This window comes from Numenius arquata, chromosome 5, assembly GCF_964106895.1.
Source record: "Numenius arquata chromosome 5, bNumArq3.hap1.1, whole genome shotgun sequence".
In the NCBI taxonomy this organism is placed as follows: Eukaryota; Metazoa; Chordata; class Aves; order Charadriiformes; family Scolopacidae; genus Numenius; species Numenius arquata.
Window position 1 is genome coordinate 43,694,732 of NC_133580.1, and position 14,642 is coordinate 43,709,373.

The following is a 14,642-nucleotide window of genomic DNA, read 5'->3' on the forward strand; positions in this document are numbered from 1 at the left end:
TCTACTCCCACTCTATCTCCATCACGAGGAGGCAACTTTAAGCAACAGCTCTCCTACATGCACCATCAAGCAGATATGAATCAAGATGTCAAAATATTGTAAGATTTGCACCCTATGCTCCTCCAAGAGCATTTGAGAAGGAAAGGAGAAATTATGGACACACATAGCCCAAGCTCATTCAAATTACAATGAACAAAAAAAAAAAATAATTAAGAGGAACAAAACTACTTTTTTTTTAAAAAGGCAACAATATGCATCTTTATTATTATAAATATTATTATTATAAAACTATAGTTTTCCTCTGCAATCTACAAAAAAACAAACCCAAAGCAAAAAAAAAAAACCAACCTAAACCACCAAACAAAAAACACACAAACAACAAAACACATTGCAGAATTGTTACAGCCATAAACAGAGTTAGGATGTCTTTGGTATCACTGAAATGATGGCCAGATGAAACAGTCATGCACTCCACGTGCTCAGCTCCTCCCTGCCAGGCAACTTCTCTTTTGTGAATTCAGCTTACTGTCACATTTGAAAGTTTCAAGCATTTTAGGGCTTGGGTTAAATTTCCTCTGAAACTGGCTGTATAATTCCTACAAGGACTGATAAAGCCAGTTACTCATTCAGTTATTGCATGTATTTCAAACAAGCATACCAGGAAGAAATTAATTCTTTAGGCAACTTCTATGATTTATGCCAAGTACCCATCTGTCCATCTCTCTACGATACGCATCAGTGCTCATCATTCAGACCCAGTTTTTGACAGTGCACTCAAACGTAGCTCTGCCATGATGAATTATCTGCCAAGCACAATGCTTCCTGGAAGACTCATTCTCCAGGATATTTCTGTTCTTCTCTTTCTTGGATATCTTGTACAACCAATAACAGCAACAGGATTTGAAGGATCACATTTCAAAGGCATCACTGCTTGCCTTTCCAAAATACAATATCCACTCCTCTGGTCATACCTTCCCAGAAAAAAGAAAATCATCACCAGAAACTAAGAAAAACAAATACAGCAAAAGCAAAGTTTAAAAACTTGATTAGTGAAAGAAAACAAAAAGTCACATGTCAAACCCTACATGCCATATTACGAAAGTCCTGAAAGATAATGAGATCTCAATAAGGACAAAGCAGTATGAAATCACAGAATGAGTCCTCCTTACCCATATTAGTCTCCAGCTTGTTTTTTTATCAGCAGTCCCCTAAAGAAAATTGAGTTCAATGTTACAGAAGTGATATTCCATACTTAAGATCCCAGTCTTTCTCAATTACTAAAACCTACAACTACTTTTCTATTCATAGAAAGTACAGTGATAAATATGGGAGAGTGGAACTTCTCAGAACAGGGCTAATGAATCCCAGTTCATTAATGGAGGTGATAGTTATGCTTATTGATCTGCAGATTTATTATTTTTTTTTAAACCTGAACAGAAATAGGAAAACCAGAATGACAGGAACTGAAGACAATAAGAGCTAAAGGAAAAATCACAAGTGTGTTTTGTTGGTTTTGTTTACTGGCTTTTTGTTGGTTTTTTTGTTTTGTTGCAATAGAACACTTTGTGCCATCTTGATTCTCAGCAAGTAGCAAGGAAAATTACACTATGAACTAATGTGAATAATGCACCGGAAACAGAACACGTGTCCACAGAGGGCGACTGTTATTATAAAATAACTAATTAAGCAATACATTTCAAAAATATGTCATGATATCACCATTTGTTGTTCAGAATTCTTTTTGATTGCTAGTATTGGCATTGGATTTAATAAAAAAATTCACACAGCTTGTATGTTTGCTAGGGCTGGCATAAACCATGGAAAATAAATTTTTCAGTGTCCCTGTGACCGTAAGGGTTTCTCATGTGAAACTGAGCACAGATTCAATGAAAAGTACTTCTTTTCTGCTCTCAAAATGCATGGTCCCTGTCAAGACTGAGAATCCACTAATTTTTCCATTACTTATGCCACATAAGTCTTTCTTATTTTCTTTATCAAAACTATTCTGTCTTCACTTCTAAATTTCAAATGAATCCATCTCGTATTCATTCCATGAGATTTCCTGTGCATTTAAATACTTCCATTTACATACACGCTTCTGTTTTTAAAATATATGCCATAGTATTTAGACAACTAACCCCTGCCCCATGGAATCATTTAGTCCAGATTCCATCTCCAACTGCAGCCAAGAACAGATAGCTACGATCTATTATTGAACAGATAAAGACTGACAGACAGACAAACAGATGGAGGTCTTTACTGAAAAAAAAAACAAACACCAAAGCAATATCCCTTAGTCACCACTCCTTCTCCATATCAGAGAGGCCTAAAATATTAAGCTGCTTCTTATGAGAATCTGCTCTTTTTCATACTGTTTATCACTTGTTTTGCTCTTTTAAATATTTCTTCTAATTCTACTGTATCTTCGGGGGTAGGCAGAGGGGGAATGAAAATATACACAATGTGCCCCATAGAATTATACAGGAACTTAGCCATATCTTCCAATTTGTTTTCTATTTTTTTCCTAATAGTTACTAACATCTAAATTGACTTTTGGATTGGTTTTTTTGGTCAGTTGGCTCCTGTTAAGTAATGAGTGTTCTGTAACTCATTACCTGAATTTTGGATGTATATTAACTGGACTACTTGCAAAAAAACCACTACTCAATAAAATTATGTAGAAGCTTCATTCATAGGAATAAGTGATTCCACTGTTTTTTGAGCTCTCTCCTTTATTCCCTGGAATTATCCCACAAGTTTACAACCAAGAGGAAGGAGAGAGTAAATGCAAGAGAATGCTTAAATGTAACTTTAACAGCACTGTGTTGTAATGATGGTTATAAACAAAAGCCTTAGGTCTCCAGTGTTTTCCGTTCACTGGCAAACAGCAACTAAAAAAAATAATCAATGCAGTGACACGAGAATCACAGTTAACAATGAGAAAGGATAAAGTATTCAATACTGCAATCTTAAAAGGATCCTTGGCAAAGAACCAGCGCACATAGTAACCTCAATAGATAGATGTACGGTAAGGATGCATTCCTGAAGCTGGTCAGGCACACGACTGCAACATTTTATCCTCTTACAGTTAAAGTTCCACAGTACAATTTCTGTAACAAAGTTTATGTAAAACAAAAATCTGCCAAGTACGCCAAAAACCAAAAGTCTCCTCCCATACTCTGACGTGCAGTAACAAGCGTGAACATCTGATAGCACACACGCTGTATGCTGATATATCTTACTTTTCAAAAAACTTTAAACAAAAATCTACTAAAATCTTCAGGCATACCTTTATCCAACAGTATAATTGCAAAACCCCGTGAGGAGTTAAGTCAACCACTTTAACTCAATAATTTCAAAAATTCACCAGGTTTCCATACAGAACTAACATATTTCATAGTGTTTCTTAGAAAGTTTGGCTCATTAGGACTCTGAAATGTCTGAGTCATGCTTTGTTTTGCCTGTTTGCCAAATCAAAGTGCTTATTTTGCATTAGGGAAAGGACAATAATAACTTTAAAAGATGAAACTGTAATTAAGTTCATCAAAACAAGTTTTACACATGTGTTTAAGTAAATATTGACTCCAACTGTTTTGGTCAAAAAGACAGAGATCACAGTGAAAAAAGAAAAAAAAAAAAAAAACAGCCATGGAAACTGACTGAGACAGAGGACTAAGAGAGTACTCAACTCGGTCAACACTGATGAAGTGGGTAATTGTCCTTTTAAGAGAGGAATACATGTGGGTGAGTAATTCAGCACTAATTCATCATGTAATACTTCTAAATTAGAAGCTAAATTGGACTCTGGGAGAAGCAACTACCTCTAACTTCAACCATTTATAAGCCATGTATGATTACAGCAGCATACTAAACTGAAAAGTGCTCTTATAGATAGAATGAAGGCAACTTATGTGAAGGTCTTGTTTCTCACAGCAAGCTTTACAGCAGGATAGTAGTGGGAGCCAACATGGAAGAAGGAAGGAAGAGACAGAAATCTGGCAAGACAGAAAGTAGTCCTCATAGCTGCAGAAATTTTATTTAGCTTTGATAGTTAAATAAAATAGCAAGATATGAACTGGCAACATGGGTACTGAGTCTGGCTGGGATGGAATTCCTTTTTGTCCTAGCAGCATGGTGTTTAGTTTCACAACTGAAACAGCATTGGTAACACACCAATGTTTTAGCTATTGCTGAACAGCGCTCACACAGCATTAGTTAATCCCAGAACTAACCTAAAACTAAAGCCTTCTCTGTTTCTCACTCTGCCGTGCCAGCAAGCGGGCAAGAGGTGGGCAAGAGGTGGGCAAGAGGTGGGCAAGAGGTGGGCAAGAGGTGGGCAAGAGGTGGGCAAGAGGTGGGCAAAAGGATAGAAGGTGACACAGCAGGGACAGCTAAACCAAATCGACCAAAGTGATATTCCATGCCATATAACATCAAGGTCAGCATGGTTTTCCTCGTTTTTGCTCTTCCTATTCTTTCCTAAATCCTACTGACAGAGAAAGGAGGGCCCATGCAGGAGTGAGCAAGCAACTCATGGACGTTCAATCGCTGGCTGAGGTCAACCCACAACACAAGGGCATCAGTAAAGTGGCTACAGTAGTTAAACATTTACTTCCAGATTAAATACTGTTTGCTTCTTTTTTGGTATTATCTAATTTGACACTAAAGGAAAAATTAAACTTACTAGCATGTACCTCTCCATTCTCCAAGTCCATGAGTATAGGGGTAACAATACAAACACGTTCATCTGTGATGTGCGCACCAGAACTAGGTTTATTCTAGAACCAGAACTAGAACTATTCTAACAGCAGTCTTGACAAGCAAGTGTTGATTGATAAAACAGGGTAGTTTCCATAGACAAGACAGAACAATAACATGAGATTTATGATTTGCTTCATACCATGGATACCATTTTGGTGTACGAGAGAAACTTGATTGCTGGCTATTAAGTGCTGATGTAAACTTTTAATTGGTCAATGAAGGTTACAAGCTGGTCCAAATACTTACAAACAATATTTATCACTCCACAGTATCCTCAAATCAGTCAGAATGTTTCAAGGAAAAGATAGTAAATACTGTGTAGGGCTAACTCAATCTCTCTATTTGGCATTGCTTTCAGAAGCACATTACAGACTGCAAATTAAAAAAAAAATAATTGCTTTTCATACCTGTCACATGTTCCTTACCTTGTGAAAAAGTTCATAGTAGGACTGAGGTGGAATGCAGCTGCCTAAACATTGTGTTACCTAGGAGACTCTACAGAACTGTATGGAGCTGTTGTATATGACAACATTTAAGGGAAATATGTCCTCCTGGACTGGCAGGTAGAGAGCGGACAGTAATTTACAGCATCTAAACTGAAACTAGATGTCTGTGCTTAGGTAACCCAGTTGTACTATGTATGTCTTAACTTTGTCAACTGTTGTCTGCCTACCATACCTTTCTCTTAAAATATATGTAGGTAAACAGCTTGACATCATGAATATATCACCCCAAAGCCATTTTCCAACCTTGATGTCTTGCACTGATGTTGTCTCAGAGCCCTTCAATATCACACATGAAAGTCACACACTTTACATACTCTATAAAACTTGTTATTTGATTGAGATCAATATGCAATCTGAAGACAATCTACATGTTACATGTATATCTAAAGTCTGATATATGAACATCTTGGTTCCAAACAACCTTATTCTTGCATAACTTAAGAAAAAATTAATCTTATTTCCTCTCTCAACTCTGCTACATCTGTAGAAAATATTCCAGACACTGATATAGTTATTTCAGATGATCTTTCTGCAGAAAGATCAGGTCCAATGATGTTTTACTAGAAGCCGAGACGATTGCTAAGTGACTCCTGAAAAACTCCAGATTCAATTCAAATGTGGAAGAATTACAAACCAGACTGCTAATAGCCAGCATCACAAAAAGCAACAGGCAACATTGTGTAAGCGTGGGTTTGGCTATCAATGAAGGAATTAGCTTTTTTCCTCTAGAAGACCTTAAAATTTAAATCCCCACAGCATTTACAAGATCAAAGAGACCAACCCTAGAGAAGAGGCACAAAAAGCTGAATGGGTGTAACTACAAATCTTATTGCATTAACCAGCAAAAGACAATTATAAAGTGGATGCAGACTCTTCTTCCCACAATAATTACTTCATTAAAGTGCAGTCTATAATACACTAACTGCATCACTAAAACAATAATAATAACAAACCTTGGAAATAAGACAGAATGTTAAACAAAAACAAAATTACCTTCAAAAAATGCTGTATCACATAGTTACGTATACAAGATATGTTCATAATGATAGAACAATAAATTGGTTAGGATTACCTGAAAATATCAGGTTTTTAAAAGAACTACCACAGAGAGAAAACATGCATCCTAAATCCTTAAGGTTCAAGTTGTCAACACCATAATCTGAGGCAGTTTTGACTTAATATGAACTAGAGTAGTCATAAGGAATATAGGTATTTAAAAGCCGGTTTTTATTTCCAGTGTTCCATCCTTGAACTGTCACTCATTTATCTCATGCAGAGGCAGCAAGAACTTCTGTTTGGAACAGAAAAGGCTAAGAAAGGAAAGGCACCTATGTCAGTTTTTCTGATGTATCTGGAAATCCCTCTGTTGATGTGGGAACAGAATATTTTTGGGGAATTCATTTGCCTCAATAATTTAGCTGATATGTTCTGAATCACCTCCCTTAACAGTTGTTCTCTATACTCTGTTCATGAAACAGAAGTAATACACTAAGAAATACATCAAGTTCCCATTTTTGCAGTTACCCTTTGTCTGTAGACAGAAAAAAAATACTTTTTGTCTCTAGGAGTCATGTGGACTCCTACATCTGTTCAAGAAGAACATGAACAGGTAGGCCAAGTCTGTTTGAGGGAAAAGAAGGGAGAGGGAAGAGAAATGTATATTATTAATACAGATGGGAGCTCAAACAAGACAGGAGTTAGTAGTGATGACATAAAATCAACAATTTCTAAATTAGTTCTAAAACATGTTTTAATATTCATTCAGGAAAAAAGAAAAATCTTCAGTACGCCTCCTTCAGTTCTACATGTCAAAACCATCATTTCAGTTTAAAAAATGAAATATTAATAATAAGAATAGGAGTTAATATTTTTGTCCTTAAGGTTGCCAAATTTGTATTAGGGTTTAATAAAATTATGTCCCACATTACTATTATAAAGTTATGAAAATTAATGCAGACCATTGTTCCAATTGTAACATAGTCAATTCTTCCCTATAATGCAAGGCTGTATGCTACCTAACAATTCTGGGGGATTTCATGGCAATTCAGTAGAAACTCTAAAAGAATGCTGCCAACAATTCTTATTAAAATAAGATGTTTAAAGTTAAAAAAAAAAAAACAAGTGTACATATTGAATACAGAGTATTTTCATGTGCTCATCTGCTTGGAAAAAAAGAGGAACAAAATGCAAATTTTTGCACATCCAGTGTGACTCATCTTTACAGTGATTTGCCAAAATAACACATTTTTTTGACTCTTCTCATGATCACTGCATTGTAATTCAAAAGGAAACAATAAGTCAGACTTTCACAAACAGCAGCAATTATGGGTTACTGGATAACTTGGAAGAATTTACTCCCATTTCCTACTTACTTGGGAACATTTACTAAGTTTTTTCACTTTGTGGGATTTTTTTTGTTGTGTTGGTTTTATTGTTTGTTTTGTTTGGGTTTTTTTTAATCAGACTGGATTGAATGTTATCAAGAGAGTCTTTAAGTTGTTTGATCCACCATAGAAATGAGACACAAACAAGTATTTTACAGAAGTCTTTGGAAAGTAAAAGGTAGGGAAATATCATTACATAGAAATTGTTTCTGAAAAGCTGACATTTCCAAGCTAAAAATTCCCTTCATTCACCTTTCTAGCTTCCAGTCTCACCTACTTAAAACTGGAGCCACCAAAAAAAGAGGAGTCATTCCACAGATAGGCTGTTTGTTCCCTTAAGAACAGTCATAGTCACTCTCACTTACATGTGGTTTAACACACACACTTTCTGTGGAGCTGTTATGTGGAAAAAATATAGCTTAACAGAGTAACTAAATCTTGAACACCACCACTGGATATTTTGATTTCCATCTTATAAACTGCAATGCAATTTCTAAAAAAAAAAAAAAAAAAAAATCTACCATTAAGATCGCTTTTTCTGTCCATGCTAACTTCAGGGGCCTCCTTCTACAAAATTTTGAGACATTGGTCCTTCCTTCTGCATTGAATTGCACTGCTCCAGAACAGCATCCAACCTCTGGAGTCACATGATAAAAAGGAAATTAAAAAAAAAACCTGTCTCTGAAATAGCCTTAGAATCAATTCTGTATGTATAAGAATGTACATATTTTCTTTATGAACCAAATGCATGAAGTTTGTCGGTTTTCTGATGTAAGAGAATTTCTAGTCTTTTGTTTGTTTTCTTGGTTTTTTTAAGAACTCAGGGACACAGCTCCACACAATGACATGTTTATCTCGCCCACTCTTTCAAAAGAAAAACTTTGTCAAGTGCAACAGATATGGTCAAGATGTTGCAGAAAAATATATCAAACTGTGACTAAAGAAAACTGCCCTTTACTGTATTTCATTTTGGTATGTACACATATACACATGTGTAAGTTCAAAGTCTCCCTCTACCAGACCAAACAAAAACATAATTAAGTTATAACATACTGTCTACAAAATACCTCCACTTAAAAGCTGTCAAATATTTAATTTACTCTGTCAGGACCATTTTGCAACTATTAAGTGATCTCATTATAAAATGAGCAATTCTAAGTGAACCAAATCCAAAATTTCTATGAGGTCACAAATATCCCAAGAAACAAATACAAGAAATATATTTAGAAATATTGACAAAGAATGACAGATAAATTTTATGATAAACATATTTGCCATGTTAATCATTGTCTTGCAAAGCAAGCTAAAATTCACGAGGGTTAATAAATCCAAAATTTCTGCAAATTCAAGTTACTCAACATAGAGCCTGTCAAAGCACTTATTTCTATCCTGCAACACCTCATCTACCTTCACAGTGCTTTGACATAGGACATATTGAAGTTTTGATGAAATAAAATTAACCATGTCCAAGAAGCCTGAATTCAAACAGAAATATGCCAAATCATAGTGATAAACACTGGGAAGAAAGTACACTCACCCATATTCTAAAATCAGTGTGTAAACTGACACCAAATTAAGTCACTGTAACATTCCATTCCAACAAGAAAAGCATTTTTATTACATGTATTATTCGATCTGACAGCCATGAGAATATGCCAAATAGGAAAGATATTTTTTAAAGGAAAGACAAATTAAAATTAAAATATACCTGTCAGTACACAATAACAGAAGATAATTTAAACACTAAATTTAGTGACTATAATCAATTCCCTTGTGGTTAAACAATGGAACGGTTATTTCAGAGTGGATTTTTCATTTATTCTTAATACAATTTAATTTTGTACATAATTCTTCAAAGAAATATATTGTCTCTAATTCTAATGACCAAAAAATATATAAACACTGAAATGCATCATCTTTCATAAGTAAACTGATAACCAATTCAGTATACGCCTCAGCCAAAACTTTCCAAAAATTTTGTCTAGTAAACAGGTTTCATCTAAAGGGAATGCATATAACAAAGTTCTATTCAAGTGTGTAGAAGGAAACTCCTAGAGCTATTTGGAATTACAGAACACCAAAATTTTACCTTGTTTCAAACATATGGTAACTTCCTTTTGAATGCCAGTGCTTGCACTATCAGGGAAAGGGACTTCAGAATAGTTTATTACCATCTTACATGACTAAAACCTTCCTACTGTATATAGAATAGTCTCTTTATTAGCCTCCTACTCTTTCAGACAGTGAGAAAAAAAGACTCACAGACTATCTCCTGCTTACAGATGCCATCAAAACCCATACAGCAGTAACATGTACAACTAGTTTGTTCATGGTTTATGTACTTGTACCAAACAGCTACTTGCTATTTCAGAGTTGGTCTGTCAGTGTTGCCACACAATGAGCCAAGACTACACAACCTCTTCAGTGAAAAAAACGTTTACTTGAAAAAATATTTACAACTACTCTAGAGAAAAGGCAAATTATAGTGGCATGAACAACTGTCATGAAAAGTAGCTGATTTTCAAGAACATATAAAGAGGAGAGCATGTGCCTTCAGTTTGCCCTCTGGTGGCCAATTCCAACCTTGGCTACATTTAGAGGAGAGAACAAGAATGCACACTGGGATCAGTATAATTAAAAGGCAATAGATATGTTACAATTACTTACTCAGTTCTTCATCTAACCCTTTATATATGTTTTAGCACACAACTTTAGCTCTTAATTTGGTATTCCTCCTACGGTTTCTGATTCTGTACCTTTGAGTATCTACCAAACCACTGATACAGATCCTGGCTTTATCCAGATTTAAGATATTTTTAAAACTATATATGTAACTTCTTTAATCTCCTGGAAAGAGAAAAGAGTGCAGAAGGGGAACAGACAGTTTTGGAGGACAGAAATAACAGGCTGATTTATGCCACTAGACTTCAACAAATCAGAGGATACAAACAGAGAACTCCAGAGAAAATTACTAGAGCTTCTCAAAAGCACTTGTGAAATTGTCTCTATAGATAAGCAAAAACTACCACTCAAAAGCAGATTGTTGCCACTATACACCTCTAAGTGTAGAGAATTTGATCCAGTAGAGTATTTGGGAACATTTCTTGGTAGAGTTTGATGAACAAACTCATAGCAGGACAGAATAAACCTGAAATAAACAGCGGCTACTGAATTGTTAAAGTTTAAGGTCTTCTAGAGGGAAAAAAGCCAATTCCTTCATTGATAGCCAAACCCACACATGTGCAGTGTTGCCTATTGCTTTTTACGATGAAGCCCTTTTATATCTCCATAGAGGATCAGGTCTGACTGTGCTGCACAGAAATGCCACACTAAATTCACAATTTTCAGTTTTAGATAGACACCTAGTTGAACAAGCATTATTTGAGAATACATGATTCTCTGCGATTCTGAACAGTAACACATCAAGTTGACCAGCATGAAACAGGACAACAAGTTGCTTCAAAAAATAATAATAATTCCTTTCCATTTTTTCTCCCCAAATTGCAATCGTCTGAAAGAAATATATGCATCAACTGTATACTTCCTATTAAATCCAGGAGCGCTGTCACCCTTTTTAGAAACCAATTAGCTTGGCAGGTTCTAAAAGGGGCTTCTTTTGCACAAAGAGTCTCTAGTATAGGAAAATTTAAAAGAACTCAAGACTTCAAGAGTTGGCAAATAAAGCCCGTATTTTCAACAAACGACATTGACTTTAACAGTTTATCCCAATGAAGATTCTAGGCAATCCTGCAGCCCCATTACTGCCATGTCTAACAAAAGTATTCTGATTGCAAACATTCAATAAGCTGCCAATTCTGCCTCACACACTAAACAAACGCACAGAGACAGCTGCCTGAGCTTTTGGAAAGACAAAAAGCAAGATGAGAACGTGCTACCCTCTAATGACTGCCTACCACCTAAAGCAACAATTCTAAATATTTGCTTCTTGTATCCTGTGTAATATAGACAAGGAAAGAGACTTTTATATGCAACTAAGTGAAAAAGTAACAAGATTTCCAGTGGATTATGCATAAAGATGTATTATTGCACCTAAGCAAACTACATGTTTTAAAACAGCCTGCTATTGGCATAATGCCAAAATTACAAAGTCTTTCCGAATAGCTGATTATTTTGGTTTATATAGTAAAGTGTTTATGGAGAAAAGAACTGATCAATGCTGATAAAGTCTGTAACATTATTTGCTGCTCTGAAATGCCTTTGTATCATTTTGAAATGACAGCATTATGCCTTTGTGGCTTTTGCTACTATCTTAAGTAGTTTTGATACTTGAGTATACGGTGGAGTCTTTCGTCATAGAACAGATTTTTGGATACACAAGTTACACAAAGCCTTCCTTTTCCAGATATATCTATATCACATGCAAACAAGATCGCAAGCCAGACACTTGCCAGCAACATAAGCTACTGAAGAGGAGAAAAAGAACACCTAAGAACATCTGCCTGGTTTCTCTTCACACAATACTGTAATATATAGATCTAACCAGTTAACCGTGGAGAAGCCACTGTACTAGTCCTGATTGAAAGTTTCTTTACCAGTGACATTAATTCTGGCATCAGAATAACTTGTTTATTTTTTTAAACTATCTTCTGAAACTGTCCATACATCTCTCTTCTTTCAGAAATTCAGCATTTTTTTCCTTCCTTTCTATAAGGCTTTGTGATGTTCTTAAAAAGAATTAAAAGTAATCACGTTTTCTTCTTGAACAGATACTCAGTTTTCAAGAAAAGTATGCATTTGACTATGTGTGCATGTAATCTTTTCTTTAGAATTCAGATTCATCTACAGTAATCTAGAATAAGAAATAGGCCACTGACATGAGACTTAAAAGTAGTACTGGAGTTCATTTTAGCAATAATGATTAGAAAGACGAGTGCAATTTCCTATAAGTTTGCTAAAATTAGACAGAAGGCTGATAAGCATGCCATGTATTTAGTTCATAAATTTCAGAAGTTTCTTTGTTCCAGAAAATTTCTCCACAGTGTTGTAAAAGAGTATAAAAAGAAATTATACACTTATGGTCAGTGCACTCTCGATTGTGTTATCTAAAAGCAAATAATCCCATTCATCAATAAACAAAGCCACTAATGCCAGCAAGGTCTTACTTCAAATGGTAAACCACTGCGTGCATGCACATCAGCATTTTTTTCATACCATAAATTTCAATGCAATGAAATGCAAGTGTAAATAAGAAAGATGTGTGTGTACCTCCTTAATCATTAAGCTTGTATTTTGTGTCAGTAAAACTGAAGATATTTCTTGTTTCTAGATTTTAGAATGCCTTTGTCCTTTACAAGAACCAACTATTAGAACATTTACTGAAAAGATAAATAATTTGTGTATTTACTGAAGAATAATTTTGTGTAAAATAATTAGGGAATTATTCCTGTTTATGTTAATTTATAAATTTAAGGCTGTCCTATAATGGTTTCATAACACCCTAGTCATTAGCATACTTTCTGATTAATTATATTGTCTTAAATTAACAAGAGAAACACTCTCCAGAAAGGCAAAAAGAAAGCAGAACAGTATTAGAGTGGCTTGATTTCAACAAAACTTTCAAGAACAATGAAATAACCATACTAGGCTCTTGGCTCTAAGGACAGTCTGAGCTTTTATCAGGGTACAAGATACATTTTTATCCTCCAAACCAGTGAAGACACAAAACAGGAACTCCCAAAGACAGTTACGTATCGCTTTGTATACTAAGAGAGACAAAAGCTTCCTGTCTAAACAAAGTAAGCTTTCATTCCTAGGTTACTATTAGAAAATATGAGTTTTCTAGATAAAACAAACAAAAAAAAAAAAAAAAAAAGACTGCCAGGGCTCTTCAGAACAAGAGTTAATAACTTTCAAAGGGATTAGAGAATATTTAGGTTCAGTGGACAAAGTATACTTCCAGGAGAAATAAAACATCTACCACCAGATGGTCACAGCTCTGTATGACAAAAACTCTGCAAAATGAGCCCAGGGCTCACCAAAACCCAAATAACTCATCTTTAGGCTACTCCAATGTAGGTGAAATTGCTACCCCAATATAGGTGAAATCACAAGTCTAAGGCCTGAGGGTACATTCAATTTCACTAAAAAGGAGTCTGATTTAAGAGTAAAACTAATTTGCAGTAGAACTACTTTGCCCTATGACATTAGAAAATGTATATGCAGACGAACTGTTAGGATTTCCTATTGTCTGTAAGGACAGCTGTAATTTCAATTATTTTAAATTACTAATATGAAACTGCACTGGAGGTTTCAAACAAAATACAATTTCTGAAAGAAATACCCCACACAAATATCGCATTTTTTTCCCCAATCTCATTGAAGAAAATAGGAAGATGGGTCTAAACCTATTTAGATCTTCCTCTATGCTATGGAAAAAACAAACCGGCAAGGGTATCAACTTTAACAGAACCTCATATAAACTTAGAGGTCAGTATCGAAATTAACACTTACTATCCCAGCAAGATTTTTTTTAAAGGCTGCTGTAACACTCAAAAAATAGAAGATATCTAGCTTAGATGAAGTAACAGTAAAGGGAAAAAAAGTAAACTCTAAGATTTTATTTGACTGTACAGGACCGGTTTTCCTTTGCTTTTAAATGTGAAAGCAGTGATGATCATGTTATTCTTATCTTAATTCCTCTGCACACCACAGACCAGCATTTTTAATCATCAAGAATCTTTAAAAGCATTACTCTGCAATCAAAACCAGCACTTACAAATTCCCAGCTGCTCAGAATTTCTTTGCTTGCTTTACTCCATTAAATAAAGCTTCCATTTAAAGCACTCAAATGACTTTTAAAAGTATTTTACATAGTCCATTCATATAACACAGTCTACTTTTGATTCTTCTTTCCAGAATGTTTGCCTGACTATATCCTGTGGTCCAAAATCACTTTAATTTTATAAGCGGAAGACAAGAGTTCTTATAGCCCATAAAAAAAATACTTTTTGACTATCTAGAAAAACAAATT

At 35.0% G+C, this 14,642-nt stretch overlaps 1 protein-coding gene across 5 annotated transcripts in view; it reads right to left on the minus strand.

Annotated features, from left to right (window-relative positions):
- SPOCK3 (SPARC (osteonectin), cwcv and kazal like domains proteoglycan 3) overlaps positions 1-14,642 on the minus strand; it is a 203,171-nt gene that overhangs the window by 165,242 nt on the left and 23,287 nt on the right. The gene's annotated exons all lie outside the window — the stretch shown is intronic.